The 16,250-nt window shown below is 34.6% G+C and overlaps 1 non-coding gene across 1 annotated transcript; it reads left to right on the top strand.

The window, feature by feature from the left end:
- Positions 1-5,127: 5,127 nt before the first annotated feature.
- Positions 5,128-5,234, top strand: LOC128295702 (small nucleolar RNA R71). Its single transcript, XR_008286261.1, has one exon. It is a non-coding gene; the product is annotated as a small nucleolar RNA R71 (small nucleolar RNA).
- Positions 5,235-16,250: the final 11,016 nt, after the last annotated feature.

The following is a 16,250-nucleotide window of genomic DNA, read 5'->3' as shown; positions in this document are numbered from 1 at the left end:
TCAAAGCAATAATAAAAGTGAGCATGAAAGAATTAATAGATGCTCAAAAGGCTCAAGAATCTCACAAAAATTGTGGCTTATTTTTAGAACTTGTGAATTCCAACACAAAGTAATACCTAAACTTTGGGGAAACAACCTAAGATTTTAAATTCTTAAAAATCAACTTACCATGCTTGATTCTCTAATGTCTTAAAGTTTAAACAATCAATGCATAAATGCCTATGTTTTAATTCAAGATATATCAATCAAAATCATAAATCAATCAAAATTTATCCTAAATGTGATATGAGAGCTTTTTAAGAGAACAAGCCAATCATTCAGGGGATTTTTTTGATAATGAAATAAATACCCCCCACACTTAAGATGTACATTGCCCTCAATGTACAAAGATAGATAGGAAAAAAATAAATTTGTAATCGCAAGATAGGGGGAGAAATGAAACTTCCTGTATGATGAATTCTTCGAACTAGAGTTTTGGAGAGTAATCGGTGCGATAGTAGAGGAGGATACTCCGGCGGTGGTAGAGGTTCATTAGTCCATAAGTCTTGCGCTAAAAGAATATTATATCTAGTGGTAACTTTGGTCGTGGTTGATCAGGACATGACAGTCATGGAGAACCTTTCCGATGGAGTTTTTAGTTCCTATGCGATGATGAGCTTAGGAGCTCTATATAACTGTGATAAAATAATGAACTTTTTAGGGGATATTAGGAAGAATAATTACTCATAAAGAAATAACCGAAATTGATGATTAAAAAATAAAATTCTAAAGTCTAATAAAAAATAAAAAGTAGTTTTTAATAAAAATTAAAAACATAAAATAATAAATAAATGTTTTTAAACATCTTCATCACTGGATGGTTCGCAAGGTGGGACTGGCGATGAGATGTAGAGGTGCTAACAAATCTACTGTAGAGTAGCATCAATGTTGTCAAATCGTTGAAAACACTACTGTTCAAATCAAGTGAGGCGCTCAGAGATGTCAGCAAATGAAGCCGCCGCATGAACTGGATGAGACGGTGGTGGTGGCTGAGACGGTGGGTCCTCGTGCTATGGATGGACATCATCAGGAATGTCCTCGTAGGCCTCCTCCTCGGTAGATTGGGCGAGACAATATTGAGTAGGGTAGGTTCCTCAGCGCTTTTCAATCATCCTAATGCTAAGCATACTCGAGATGCCTTGTGGAGACATCTGGCCAATGAGGGTTAAGGATGATTCTTGGGCTGCGGTGATGAGGAGCCCGAAGTGTCGAGCCAATCGAGTAACATACGGGCCAATAGAGATGACCCCCTTCTTATGTCGCTCCGTTTAGTGCTGAATTGCAAGGGCGATGAAATAGGCAAGGTCGATGACGTGCCCGTGCGACATACACTATAAAATGTAGGCGTTGTGAGTGTTAACGATGTCGATGCTCTCTCGCCCTCCTGTAATCTTGTGAGCCAAAATGGCGTGTAGGTACCTTAGAGATGGAGGGAGAGTCGATGCCTTAGAGCGGCTAGGATTGTAAGTGGCCCCACCTGGTACTAGTGCGTCCCAGTACTGTGAAGGAGAACGATGGATGTGGCGGTTGAGAGCATGTAAGTCATTCTCCTCCTTGAATTCCTCCGTATATAAACTCAGCGCCATACCGAATTTTGGGACACTAAGTTGGCGGACTAATCCACCTAGGAGAAATTAGACCGTGCTGGGATCATCGTAGTTCGTCATCACGATCTGAAGATAAAATGTAGAGCATAATTCCATCATAAGCTTGAGATACGTTGGCTCGATGATCCTAAAGAAAAGCTCCCATTGATCGATGGTTAGGAGGGCCCGAATCGCTTCAACCAATTGAACTTGTTTTACGGTAGCCCAGTCGATGCAGCAGCCCACAATTAAAGGTCAGGCCCGGAGTATTTGGAATAGTTCTTATTGGGGCCCGATGGGGAACCTCAAGAAAAGGTGACGAACTTCCGAGGTAGGACCTGAGGAAGATGACGCTCCCTTCCTTTTCTTTAAAGTAGGGACAACGGCCTTTTTACCACGTGAAGATGACATAGTACATGCAAATAGAATCATCAAGTCGTCTTGATGAGTGGTCAAAGTAAAACGAAGACAAATTTTAAATAAAAATCATAATTTCAGCTACAACTACTAAAACTAACTAAAACAATAATTTCAATGGCATACTTTTGTAGTACTAACATGGTGATATGAGTAAAAATGGCCAGGAATTTAATAGAAAGATAAAGAGCATAAATTTAGCACATGACATGAGTTGTAATGGTAAATAACAAGAAGCAATTGAAAACTATGAATATTGATTTAGAATAAGTGAATAAGGCAAGAGAGTTTCATAAAAAAATGTCATGTGGAATGAATGATAACTAATTTAAAAGAAATGAAACTAGAATGATAGCATGGTGTGAGATACATGAAGATTATAGCATTAAAAATGAGTGAAGTTAAAGGGAAAAAATGAAAAAATGCTAAAAAATAGAGGAGTAAGCATCAGGAATGAAGTTGAAAGCGGTGCACGGGCGTGCCGAGGAGGGCGTGTGGACTTGCAGCGGCTAGGGTTAGGGATTTTGGGTGAAGAAGACAATGAATAGTATAGCCTATTTACAGATTTTAGGGCACACGGCCAGGTAACACGCCCGTGTTCCCTAATTTCAGCCCGTGTGATGCGAATTTTGAGTTTGAGCACGTCTGACATTTAGTACACGCCCGTGCTCCTTGGACGTGTGGGTGCACACGGTCATGTCCCACGACTCTGTCTGGCGTAGTTCACTTCTCCCACGCCCGTGTAGGTAGACCCACGCTCGTGTCAATCTAACAGGTTTGACCACGGATGTTAGGTACGGGCGTGTCGCACATCCGTGCTGTTTTAATAGGTTCACCCACGGTTCTTCTACACGGACGTGTCACACACCCGTGTTGTTTTGGCAGGATCGACCACGGCCATGTCGCACGGCCGTGGCATTTTATTGTAGCTCGTGTTTGGGATAATTTTTGCCCTGTTTTCATATGGCCCTAAGCACGGCTGTGTGCTTGGCCATGTCTCTGTCAAAAACCTGTATTCAAGAGCTCCGTTAGTAAGTTAGGCGTTGAAGACTAAATTTTAAAGAAGTTAATACAGTTAGTGCTCGGGTTGCCTCCCGAGAAGCGCTTATTTATAGTCTAAGCTCGACTTACCTCTCCATTGAATGGTCATGGTGGTTCGAGGAGTTTATACTCCTCATTCCTGCCATCATTCTCATCAAAATAAGGTTTCAGACAGGTGTTGTTTACCTTAAATGTGCCAAACTTAGGATGACTTACCTCGACTGTACCAAATGGGAAAATGCCAAGTACCGTAACATGGATTTCTTCATTCGGTGTGGTAGTGACAATGTGAGGATCTGCGGCATCTAATAAGACTTTATCTCCAACCTTAAGTTGATGTGGGAATGTGTTGAGCTTGTTCCGGTGTAGTTCTGGTTTATCATGCGTTCTTGGTTTATGCGTTTGTCATTCATCTAGCTTCTCGATTTGTAGCCTTCGTTTTTCATGAATAGGTCCTCTATCATTGCTTGAGAATGGCTCATGTACTTCCTTCAGACTCATTTCCTGCAAAGTAGGTTGTACCATATTGTCAGTTTTAGTAGAATGGGTTAAATGATCACCTTCAATTTCCAATGTGTTGCCAGAATTACGAGCTTGAAGGGTGATTGTTTCGTCTCCCACACGGAGTGTGAGTTCACCTGTGCCAACATCAATGATCATTTTAGCAGTTGCTAAAAAGGGCCTTCCTAGAATTAAATGAGTGTTGCTACCCTCTCTATGTCTAGAACAATGAAGTCCACAGGAAATATAAATTTATCGATTTTAACTAGCACATCTTCAATAATACCCCTAGAAAATATTATAGTTTTATCTGCTAATTGAATGCTCATCCTAGTCTGTTTGGGTTTCCCAAGACCTAATTGTTTGAACATTTTGTATACTAGCCCCTAAATCAGCTAATGCATTATTAACATCTAAACTACCAATTAAGCAAGGAATTGTAAAACTCCCTGGATCTTTTAATTTGTTTAGTAGCTTATTTTGCAGAATAGCTGAGCAACCTGCATTTAACTCCACATGTGATTCCTCGTCCAACTTCCCCTTATTCACTAAAAGGTCCTTTAAAAATTTCATTGCGTTTGGCATCTGTGATAGAGCTTCAATAAACAGTAAGTTAATGTCTAATTTTTCTAAGAGTTTAAGGAATTTACCAAATTGTTCATCTGAGTGGTTTTTCCTTCACGAGGTTTATATTCGACATTCACTTATTTATTTTTATTATGATCTACCTCACCTTGGCCTCTGCTTACCATAGTTTCTTGCCTCGGTTCTGGCTCAGGCTCAACGAATCCTTCTTCATCTTGAACATTAATCGCGTTGAGTTGTTCCCTTGGGTTGGGTTCAGTATTGCTTGGCAAGCTACCTTGTGGTCATTCGGAGATTAGTTTGGAAAGCTGGCCTATCTAAGTTTTGAGCCCTTGGATCGACGCTTGTTGATTTTTAAGTGCTGTTTCGGTGTTCTAGAAATGAGTTTCTGACACCGATATAAACTTTGAGAGCATTTTTTGAAGGTTCGGCTTTTTTTCCTGTTGGTATAGTGGTTGTTGGTAGCCTGGAGGTGGTCTTTAATTTCCTTGGCCTCCCAATGAGAAATTTGGGTGGTTCCTCCAACCTGCATTGTAAGTGCTACTATATGGGTTGTTTTGAGATCGAGAATTATTACCCATGTAATTTAACTGCTCGTTATCCATGTTGTGGCCATAAGGTTGGTATTTCGAATTGCTTGATCCACCTCTACTTGCTTCGCACTGCATTACTGGGTGAATCTGTGAAGAACTAAGAAAACCATCAATTTTCTTATTCAAGAGTTCTACCTGATTAGAGAGCATGGTGACAGAATCGATGTTATAAACACCGGCTGTTTTCGTTGGTTTTTGTCCTCATGGCTTGCTACTGATAGTTATTCAGTGGCATATCCTCTATAAACTCATAAGCATCTACAGGTGTTTTATTATTTATGGATCTGCCAGCACCTGCGTCAACCATTTGCCGAGTCGAAGGATTCAGACCATTATGGAACGTTTGAACTTGAAGCCAAAGCGGTAACCCATGGTGAGGGCATCTTCTCAGTAAGTCCTTGTATCTCTCCCATACATCGTAAAGAGTTTCTAAGTCTATCTACACAGACGAAGAGATATCATTACGTAATTTGGCCGTTTTAGCAGGCGAGAAATATTTTAATAGAAATTTTTCAGTCATTTGTTCCCAAGTAATGATTGACCCTTGTGGTAATGAGTTCAACCACTATTTAGCTTTGTTCCTCAATGAAAAAGGGAATAACCGAAGACGAATGGCATCATCAGAAACACCATTAATTTTAAATGTATCGCATAGTTCCAAAAAGTTTGCTAAGTCAGCGTTGGGATCCTTATCCTGCAAACCATCAAACTGAACAAATTGCTGTATCATTTGAATAGTGTTAGGTTTTAGTTCAAAAGTATTTGCAGCTACAGCAGGTCTAACTATGCTTGATTCAGTTCCTGTTAAAGAAGGTTTAGCATAATCATACGGTAGACACTCAATTTTGCCCAGGCCCAGAAATAAGTCCAAAAACAAAAATAATAAACCCAAAAAAAAAAACGAAGTCCAAGTTCAGTCCAGAATTACAAATATAATTTGGCCCGATCGGAATGGCCCATTACTTGAAAAGATTTAAGGTCCATCTACAAGCTTGACTCATATGGAAATATAATCTTTAATGATATGCAATCTTAGATATGATATGTAATCTTAGATATGATACAATCTTAGATATGATTGCAATCTTAGATATGATATGCAATCTTAGATATGATACAATCTTAGATATGATTGCAATCTTAGATATGATATGCAATCTTAGAAGATATGATTTTGTAATCTTAGAGATTTAATTTGTAGATACCTTTTAATCTTAACCGTTGATGTAATTGATCTGTACCGTCGGATTTGAGGAGGTTCAACTATAAATAGTGGCCTCTCCCTTCATTGTAAACACACTGGAGTTTTGGGAAACAATAAAAATTTTTGAGAGCTTTCACTCAAATTTCTCTCCCTCTTACGTTCTTATTTTCTACGGTTTGTTCTTATTTTAAACTTTGTTCATCTTCGTTTTTCAACCCTTTTTATTTTGATTTAATCCATGTTTCTCTGATTTTTTTATATATTTTATTTTTTTTAATAATTTAGTATCATATCAAACTCTTTCATTTTTAATAATTTTTTAGTATTACTCTTAGTAATTTATTTTTTAAAATTTTATTCAAATCATTATTTTAAAAAATATATTTCATTTAATTGTCATATTTTATCCAAAAGTTTTTCTAAAATGAGGCAATGTTTTTCGTATTTAGGAATTAGGAAATAGTGCCCTAACATCTTTGAGTTGCGATTTCCCATTTGTCTAAATGCCTAAAGTATCCTTCTAAATAGGTTTTGTAAATCACGAGATGATTTTAGTTACGAGAGTTTAAGAATATCGTGTCCTATCATCTTTGGATGTGATGTTTGTATTCTTTGAGCTAAGGAATCTCGATTTTTCAACTTAAATAATTCCGGTTTTAAAAAAGGGATCCTATTTTTAAATCCTTTCAAATTTTTGACATTAAGACAGAAAACCATTCAATTTGGTACCAATTTTGGGCGTTGCGAAGGTGCTAATCCTTCATCGACGTAAATCGACTCGAACTGTTTTCTTAATTTTCGTAGACCAAAACGTTTTATAAGGTGATCCAATCACACCTAAAAAGGTTGGTGGCGACTCCCATTTTTGTTTTTCAAAAGTCAATCCCTATTTTTCAAACATCTCTTTAAAAAATGGTTTCGACACATACATAGTACGTGGAGTGGGATTTTGATTAACCACAATTACAAGAGATAGCTGATTGTCTTGGTTTTCAGCCATCTCTTCAGTTGGGGGTTGAGTATCGTCCTCTTGCTCGTTCTCTGTGTATCTTAAGATTCGCCTTATTTCTCTTTGGTTTCTACGAATTGTGCGATCGATTTCTTCTTCAAAAAGTAGTGGTCCTGACGGGTTTCTTCTAGTCATAAATTATAAAAACCTGCCAAGAGAAAGAAAAAGTAAATTAATAAATAATAATAATAATAATAACTAAAAATTAAATTGCAAGAAAAATAAATGGCTAAAGTAAAAAAAAAATTGAGCGTTCCTAATATCTTAGCTCCTCAGCAACGGCGCCAAAAACTTGATCGCGTGATTTCGAAACTGCCAAATTGACACGACCATGTGGTCTGCCCGTGTAAGGAAGTCCAGGCCGTGTTGATTTCGTACTTTGGCCCATTTTCTCCATTTTTGGCCCGTTTCTCCTTTCTTTCGCTCTCCTATGCTCTCCTAAGTATAGAACATGAAATTAAAGCATTAGGAGCATCGAATTCACCAATTCTAAGGGAAAATCATCCATAAAATGTGTTAAGCATAGGGTAAAAATATATATATATTACGGTTTATCAAGACCAAATTCACAATCAAATATTTCACTAAACATTCACAACAACACATAAACAGAGCACATGGCCATGGATACATAAACTTAAATATCCGCACTTAAGCCTAGCCAAGGGTCGGAATACACTGACACATTTTCAAATCAAAACATACACAAACTAAAAATTTGGTGTCTTAGGACCACACGGCCGTGTGCTTTGGCCGTATGGAACTGCCTAGGCCGTATGGGAGGCCAACTGCCCGTGTGAAGAGGGGCACATACCCTGCGGACTAGGGACATGGTCATGGGAACAGGCTATGTAACTCTCTGTCCAATTGCACTAAAATAACGTACAAGGCTGACACGACTGTGTAAGAGGCTCACAAGCCCATATACCCACTCGACCCGACCCGACTGTGTGTCTAAAACACACGCGTGTGTGGGATCCCTAAATCCCCAAATTAGCCACACAACCGTGTGGCCAGGCCGTGTGGCACCACATCACCTAAACCCTAATTCCCAAACACACACGCTTGTGTGCCTAGGGGACAAGGCCATGTGAAAATCGATAAAATCCCCAAATCGGCCACACGACCATGTGGCATCAAAACCTGTCAGAAATCCCTAATTCCTAAAAGTAAACAGCCGTGTGTATTGGCACATGCCCGTGTATCCACCCTTGTGGTCACGAAACCACCCTAAAATAGCCTCGAAAAATATGCTATCAGCCACGAAGCACTCCTCAGCCCTGATAGTTTGAAGATATACCAAAACACACAATTTCTGAGCATAAGACAACGATACAACAATGAAATTAATAGGTTTGTGAACACCCACACACATGACGTCGACTTTTCGTAGAGTCAAAATAGTATTTGTAAATAAAACAGAAAGGATAGAAACCCACACCTGATTCGATAACGAAGAGAAATTCTTCGATATCACAGCGAAAATCGTTTTCCCCAAGCAAACCATTCAAAAGAAAAAAATCAAGAAGAACCAAAAAGAGAAGAAATAAAGAGTAAAAGATGAGGAGAACGTTCAAAAGAAAGAAAAGAAAAATTCCAAAATTAATTTGATAAAATAAATAATAAATAATTATTATTACTAACTAAAAAAAACAAAATAAAAAGGCTCTCCAAAATGCGTACCCAAAAAATCAAACCCAGAACCCTGATACAATCCAACGCACACTCAACCACCAAACCAGCAGGCCCATTCTGACACTTAAACACGCGACTAGACACAATAGCACGCCCTTCTCTATGACCCTAACCATAAAACCCTAAAACTTCTAACCCTAAAATTTAGGGTGTTACATGACCCGACAATGATGACTTTCACTATTCTTACATTTTACCATCCCAGGTGGCTCGACAATGATGGTTTTCACAAATTACTTATCCTACCATCCTGAATAGCCCGACAACAATGGCATTCAATAACTGAACATTTCACCATTTCGAATAGCCTGGCAACGATGATTTTCAACCTAAGGCATGCAAACTAATTTGACAGTACTTGGGACTATTATTAGGGTAACACCGAATCAGTATACATTGTAACCATATATCAAATTTCAATGTCATCATGAATACATTTCATATATTGCATACCATTTAGTATTAAGTATCGTACTCGTTTTTGTTATATTCAACTAGTACACAGTTTCGACATTCAATACCGTCACATAATTCAATTCAATACACGCTTTCAATCACATTCAAAACCACAATCCAATTCATTTTCCAAACACATATATTTATATGATACACATTCTACTCAACTTCCATAACACATATCACATTTCAAGATAATTCATATTGTTTCTCATTTTATTCAAATTGATCCATATCTCGATATTCAATCATAAGCATAGTAATTTAGTTCAATTAACCGTTGCTAACTTACCTCAGCACCATATAATGCAAAAAATCATGAACATGCTGTAAATAAATTATTCTTTAATCATAGAAAAATAAATCGAGGTCCCACGCCGCTCGTCGCTAACTTTCACTTTTGTTTTCCCTCTCGATGGCCCAGCGTCAATGTTAGTTGTGTATACTCATAAAATATTTATCAATGTAATTTTCTAGCAAAACTCACAATCAAATACCAAATCATGCATATATATTTTTTTACTTTATTCAATTTAGTCTCTAAACCCTGGACAAGAATAACTTTCAATGTAGAGCTTTTTTCAAATTTATTAATTAGGGACCTACTTTCTATTCCTATCGAAATTTCATAATAGTTTTACATTTTATTCAATTAGGTCCTAATGTACGAAACTAACAATTTAGTCCTTTTCATAAACTGAGGTAAATTTCTAACAATTTCACACCAAGTTATTCAAGAAAGCAATAACATAAACTTTTTAAAACTTTAATAGCTTCACAAATTGATATATGGACTAGCTAAATCAAGCTCTCATGACCTCAACTCTATAAAAATTACAAGAAAATGACTTAATTACATTACCTAATTAATGGCCAATTGTTTGAAACCTAAAAACTTTTTATTTTCTTTCTTTTCTTCTGTTCTCACGGCTTGGGGAAAAAGATAAAAATTTTCTCATCCTTTCCATTTTGTTTGTTATTTATTGTTATCATTAACAATTTAGTAAACCTTTAGTTAATTTTTAAATAACAATTTAATTAAATATTATTCACTTAATTAACCATTAATTTAAACTAATGTCATTCATTGTTATCACCTACTGTAACATGTTTAGTTTTTGTTTATTAACCATTTTGTCCCTTTGGACTTTAACAATTTACTCCCTAAACCTTAATTAACTATTAATTCAAAAAATTATCGGACGAAAATTTAATATAACAATATATTATACACATAAATATTAAATATTAATATTTACGGATTTGACTTCTGAAATTAAGATCCCGAAACCATAACTTTCGACATCACTGAAATCTTAAAAATAATAGTAGCAATAAACTAATATATTTGATAAAAGAAAATAAAAGAAATCTTAAAAGATTGATGACAAAACTTATCATATACGGAAAAGTGAAAACTAGTTATATATATTTCTTAATGTATTTACTTAAGAACTCTTAGGTAGTTGAGCGGTAAGAAGGCAACGGGAGCTATGAAATGGTGCAGGTTTGAATCCTACTTTTGATGAAATTTTGGCTTTCTTTTCTTCTTCAGCAGTAATGGGTTTAAGATGGATGAATGACTTAGGCCAAAAATTAAGGGGATTTTGAGGAGGAACAAGTTCAAGACAAAATGGGAAGAACAGTCGTGTTGATAATATGTTGGGAAACAAAGAATAAAGAGAATAAAGAAGAAGAAAATAGGAGAGCAAAAGAGAATACATATTTTTATTGATGAATAGGGATGTCTACAATATTTCACTAAAGTCTATATTTTTAAACATAAAAGTATAGATGAAATGAAATTCTAATTCTAATTCTAATAAAATATTAGAGTATTTAAAATACATCAAATTTTATCTTAATCTTAATAGACAACTATTTAATGATAAGATATTCATAACAAAATGTAAAATATAAAAATAAAATAAAACCCAATCTTTTGTTTTCATTTGCGTTAAATAATTTGGAGGGTAAGTTTGTTTTAAATATTTCAAATATGGAATTTAAATGAGAAATGACTGGAATTCTATTATTACTTGACATATTTTAATATAAAAATATTTGATATACTTTCAATTTTATAAAAATATAATAAAATATTAAAATAAATATTTAGAAAAAAAATATACGTACAAACTATTTTAAAAAATGACAACTACTTGAATAAAATAAGAAAGCATTCCTTATTTTGCTAGTTTAGTCGTCATACTCTAACATGAACAAATTGTTAATCATAACAAAAAGATAAATATACTAATTTTTTTATATCTACCTACCCACCTCCCATACAATTTTCAAATATTCTCACTCGCTCATTTTTAAAACTTCATCAATTAAGGAAGTATGGTACATTATAGGCCTTAATGAAGTCAATTCATGTAATCATTCTTAAGAAGATGTAAACGTGACTTCCTCCATTTTTTCGATCATTTTTTAAGATAATATATCTTAAACTTTATATATCAGGGGGCTACAATCGTTGATCAGTCTGTATGCATATCAAGGTGGGGTTCGTACATAAACAATGCATATCCTTGGGATGGTTCAACATGGAGGACTCGAAACGATACCAGCTGAACAGTATGAATTAAGTTCTTTAATGATGACAATAAGTTCGTTGCTCTGTTCATAAATTATCAACAAGGTCGGGATCATCGTCTTAGTTTTTTCGGGTTGGAACGATGAGCAGCCTTAATGGCAGCGACTTTCACGGGGAGAACTGCTGTAGCAACTGCCAAGGCTGTAGTCAATAGCAGCTACTTCGCCAAAGGGGCACTTGAGCCGTGCTGCTCAAGCCACAGCTGATTTTGGTAGCCATACGAATACATAGATGATGAAGCGTAAAGTTCCCTTTGCATAAAAATAATAATTTGTTTTATACCAGTGTAGCATGCATAAGATATGGGATGTTTTGAGTGTTTGCCCATTTAATTTGATGCACAATTTCATGCAATAACTTTAATATGTCTGAATATGACGTGTCAAACATTTTGTCTAGAATCTGGATGTTCCTATGTTTGAATTTGAAGGTTACCCCAATTTTTTACATGGGGAATGGATCTAATATTAATATCTAGTTTTGTTATTAGTATAAAAATATGAGAAAAAAATATTTTATTACTTATGTATTGTAATAGTTAGACATAAATAAAAAAAAAAACTTGAAATTAGAAAGATGAGTAAAAACTCAGGTAAAAATAAGACCTCTTCAAAATAAACGATTTCTCTTTGCTAAAAATAAGTCATATGAATGACTAAATATTACCGATTGAATTAATTTATTGCTAACTCATATGCTGACACATTTGTAAAAAATAATACTCCAACCAAACGTAGCATAAGAATTTACAGTTTGCTGATGAAATTGACTCATTTTGAGTTTGTTGCTACTCCCATTCCACACCATCACCAAACTATGAAATGTGTAAACTATTTTTATAAATGATGATTCAACTTGTATTTAGTAATAATAGATTGAGAAAAGAATGGAGCTTTAAGAGGCAAAAATAGTTTGAAGATTCTAATCATAATTATTCAATTTCAATTCAATGCAAACTTCAAATCCTTATAGGTCTAGAAGTCTGAACTCATTTACTCAAGAGATGTTAGGTCCCCTCAAGAATATTCTAACACATAAGTCCTCGTTTTTTAGATACATAAGTATATGATCCATTGTTTTCTAGTGTCTAGGGCCAAGATTCATCAATTATCTACTCATCATCTCAACTGCAAAATAGATATATGGATAAAGCATTGCATACATAAGGTTTCCATTTGAAAATGCATATAAAACATTTCGTAGATGCTCTCTTTTTTCTACTGTTGTAGGATAATCTTCCAAAGAAAGATGAAACTTGACATACAAGGTTGTGCACCTTTCTTTGCTTAAGAGATTACAAATTGTTTCAAAATTTATCTATCTATGAAGCTTGAGATAACACTACCATTCAACTAAAAAAATAGGTTATATCAGTATAGGTTTGGAAACTCTATATTGATGGCCAAAAGGCTAATGCCAATAGTAAAGTAACCATTGGTACATATGACGTTGATATAGACATTTACCTACAGAAAATGAGATCGTCGAAATAGGTCTAAAAGCCTATGTTGACAGTTTGAGTGTTGATAAAGTAGTAATTGACGGTATAAGTACAGTCTACAAAAGTTGATTTGCTAATACCTATATCGACTGTCATGTGTGTCAATATAAGTATATCGACAGTTCGTTCCATTGATATAGGTTGCAAGTGTCAACATACAATTGAACATTTAGTGATGTTTAGTGATTGTAAGTAAAAGGGTTATAAAAGTGAAATTCCAATTGTATCCCTAAAGTTATAGCAACATTTTCGGTGTCGAAAAACGTATTTTTGGAATAGTTTTGGGGTGATAAAAATCTCATGTTTACTTCTTTTAATCACTAATTAAAAATTTGGGTCAAAGTAAAAAAGTTTAAATCACTTAATATGTGTGGTCCACATTTAATCTATTCACATAATTCCAATCCAATGGCTCAAATTGATTTCAATAACGAAATATCTCACTATTTAGGATTCCAATATAATTTTTCATGAGAAATTATCAAAATTCCCTTTTTGCAAAAAAAATGCATTTTATCCCCTTATCACTTATTACTCATTCTCAGCACTCAGTACTTCAATTTTTCATAGTCCAAACTTATCATCCTCAGTTATTAATGGTTCATGCAAAGTTTTGCATTTATGATCTTTCTCAATAAATTGGAAAAAAAATAGCAATTTAGTCATGTACTTTTTACTTTCATTCAATTTAGCCCAATTGGAAACTCCTTAACCCTAGTACATACTCCTCATCATTCCCATACCAAATAATCATTATTATCTCATTTTTCTCTATTTCGTCAAACTTCACTTTAGTCTCTACACTTTTCCAAAATTTTCAATTTAGTCATTTTTTCCATTATTTCAAGTTCTCACTCATACTTACTACCAATTTTGAATTAACCTGATAAGAATATTCACTAAATATATCTTTTAAAATATCCTCAAATTTTCATTATGTACTCTCTCGGAATAGTATTATTCACCATACCAAAATTTTGGAGCATTACAATATATCTTCGGCACTATATAAGTGCCACAAAACATGGCTAGCTAGAGTTGTTGGATGTGACGCAATTTTCTTATAACTTGCAGTAAAGTGAAACAACAAATCAGAGGCTGTTTGAGATAGTGATCGGGCAGCAGCCACTTACACCTAACATTGTTGCTATCAGTTACATAGGACCTAATCCAACAACTTACCAATTTGATTAGGCTTGTCAAGAATGAAATGACTTAGTCAAGGCTTGTCTACATTAAGGCAAGCAAGCGCACCTAGAAATGGACTGATTGGAAGCACGGGGATGTTCAGTCTCAGGTTAGTGACTTAGCCATGCCAAATTGCACTTGATTTTTCGTAAACCTAACTTGCACAAGGGGCTTTTGTGATGATATGAGGGTCTTTCCAAAGTTCTAATCTGAGTAGGCAAGGTTTCCTACAAACTTGAGTTGCCAATAAAACTCAAGGGTCTCCCAATGTTCCATGTCAATATGCTTAAGCCTTTTTATGAAGATCCAAATTGAGGCAAATCACAACAAGTGTTAGTAGGAGTAAAGTTCTATTATGATCGAGATGTTGAGTGCATCATGGCAAATTGAACTATTCGATGGAAAAATTATAAACCAAGGCATGAGTATTTTGTTCGATGGAAGGGACTTCTTGACAATGAGGCTAGTTGGGAACCAATCGAGGCTTGCGATAATTCTAAGATAAGATGGACAATTTCATTTTGAGAACACAATGAAGGCTTTATTAGAACAAGTAAGGGAGAATGTCATAGGCCGTACACAAAATCCTATGACCAAAGCGTGCACTAATGACCCTAGTTGCTCTTATAAATGATTTGAGGTCACTTGGCTTACCAAGATTAGCCTAATACTTGGAAGATTCAAGGCCAATGTACTTGAACTCTAGAGAACTTGTAAACACTCTAGTAACTTGAATTTACCAATGTAACTTTATAATCATAAGGGCAAGGTCATTGACAGTTTAAATTCCTTAAGACTCTATCTTGGAGATAACTTGGAATATAAATTGTTGATGTAATTTGATTTGTATTGTTGGATGTAAGGGAGCTCAACATAAATAGAGACCTTTCTTACCTCGTTTGTAGTCAATCATTCAATCTTGTATTCATTATTTACTTAGTAATCAATTTGAGAGCATTTACTTTAAAAGCTCTTTTCTGCCTTCTTGAGCATTTTTTTTTCCTTTTCTTGCTTGCTTCACTTAGTACTTTTTAGCATTAATGTGATAGAGAATTCTCTTTGAGATTCTCAAATGCGAGGGTTCAAGTAAACGTAGGTAAATTTGAAGTGAACTCACTATTTAATGTCACATGATTTGTTAGGCTAAAGTCCAGGCTCGTGACATTTTCATGAAACCACACGAACTCATCTCAATCATTATTAAATCCATTTTATCCAAAACCCTAAATTCATGGAAAATTATTAGGCTTTGGATTAAGAGGTTGCCAATTGTCGACTTCCTTAAACCCTAGAATTGGTTTAAGAAACACTAACTTATGGTTTTGAAAAAGAATGTATGGTTCTCAATTTAATTACAAAATTGAACTCTTATTTAATGAAATAGGCAAGAAGAGGATACTAAATTCGCACACCAAAAAAAATCTAATATCAAATTTTCCACAAATAGTTGCAAACAAAACAAATTCAACATTGATAAAAAAATTAAATTTAATATTTTATCTATTATAAAAATCCAATAGTTAAATTTTCAAAATTTCCAAAAACATAGCACTAAACTTGAATATTTAACATATTTGAATATAGATAAAAAATATTATTACTTTATTAAAATTTAAATTTGAAAAAATAAAAACATTTTAAATTTTCAAATTCATTTCCATATTTGAGATTCATTATTATCTCATCCAAGACTGTTCGTAAAAATTTTAAAGTTTTAAAATAAGTTACAAAATCCAAAATAAAATATTACTATATTATATATATATATATATATATATATATATATATATATATTGCCATGGCATTCCAATCCAAAACTTGTGATGTTTTAAC

The sequence above is a fragment of the Gossypium arboreum genome, chromosome 7 (genome assembly GCF_025698485.1).
Source record: "Gossypium arboreum isolate Shixiya-1 chromosome 7, ASM2569848v2, whole genome shotgun sequence".
Taxonomy (NCBI): Eukaryota; Viridiplantae; Streptophyta; class Magnoliopsida; order Malvales; family Malvaceae; genus Gossypium; species Gossypium arboreum.
This window is presented reverse-complemented; position numbering and strand designations above follow the sequence as displayed.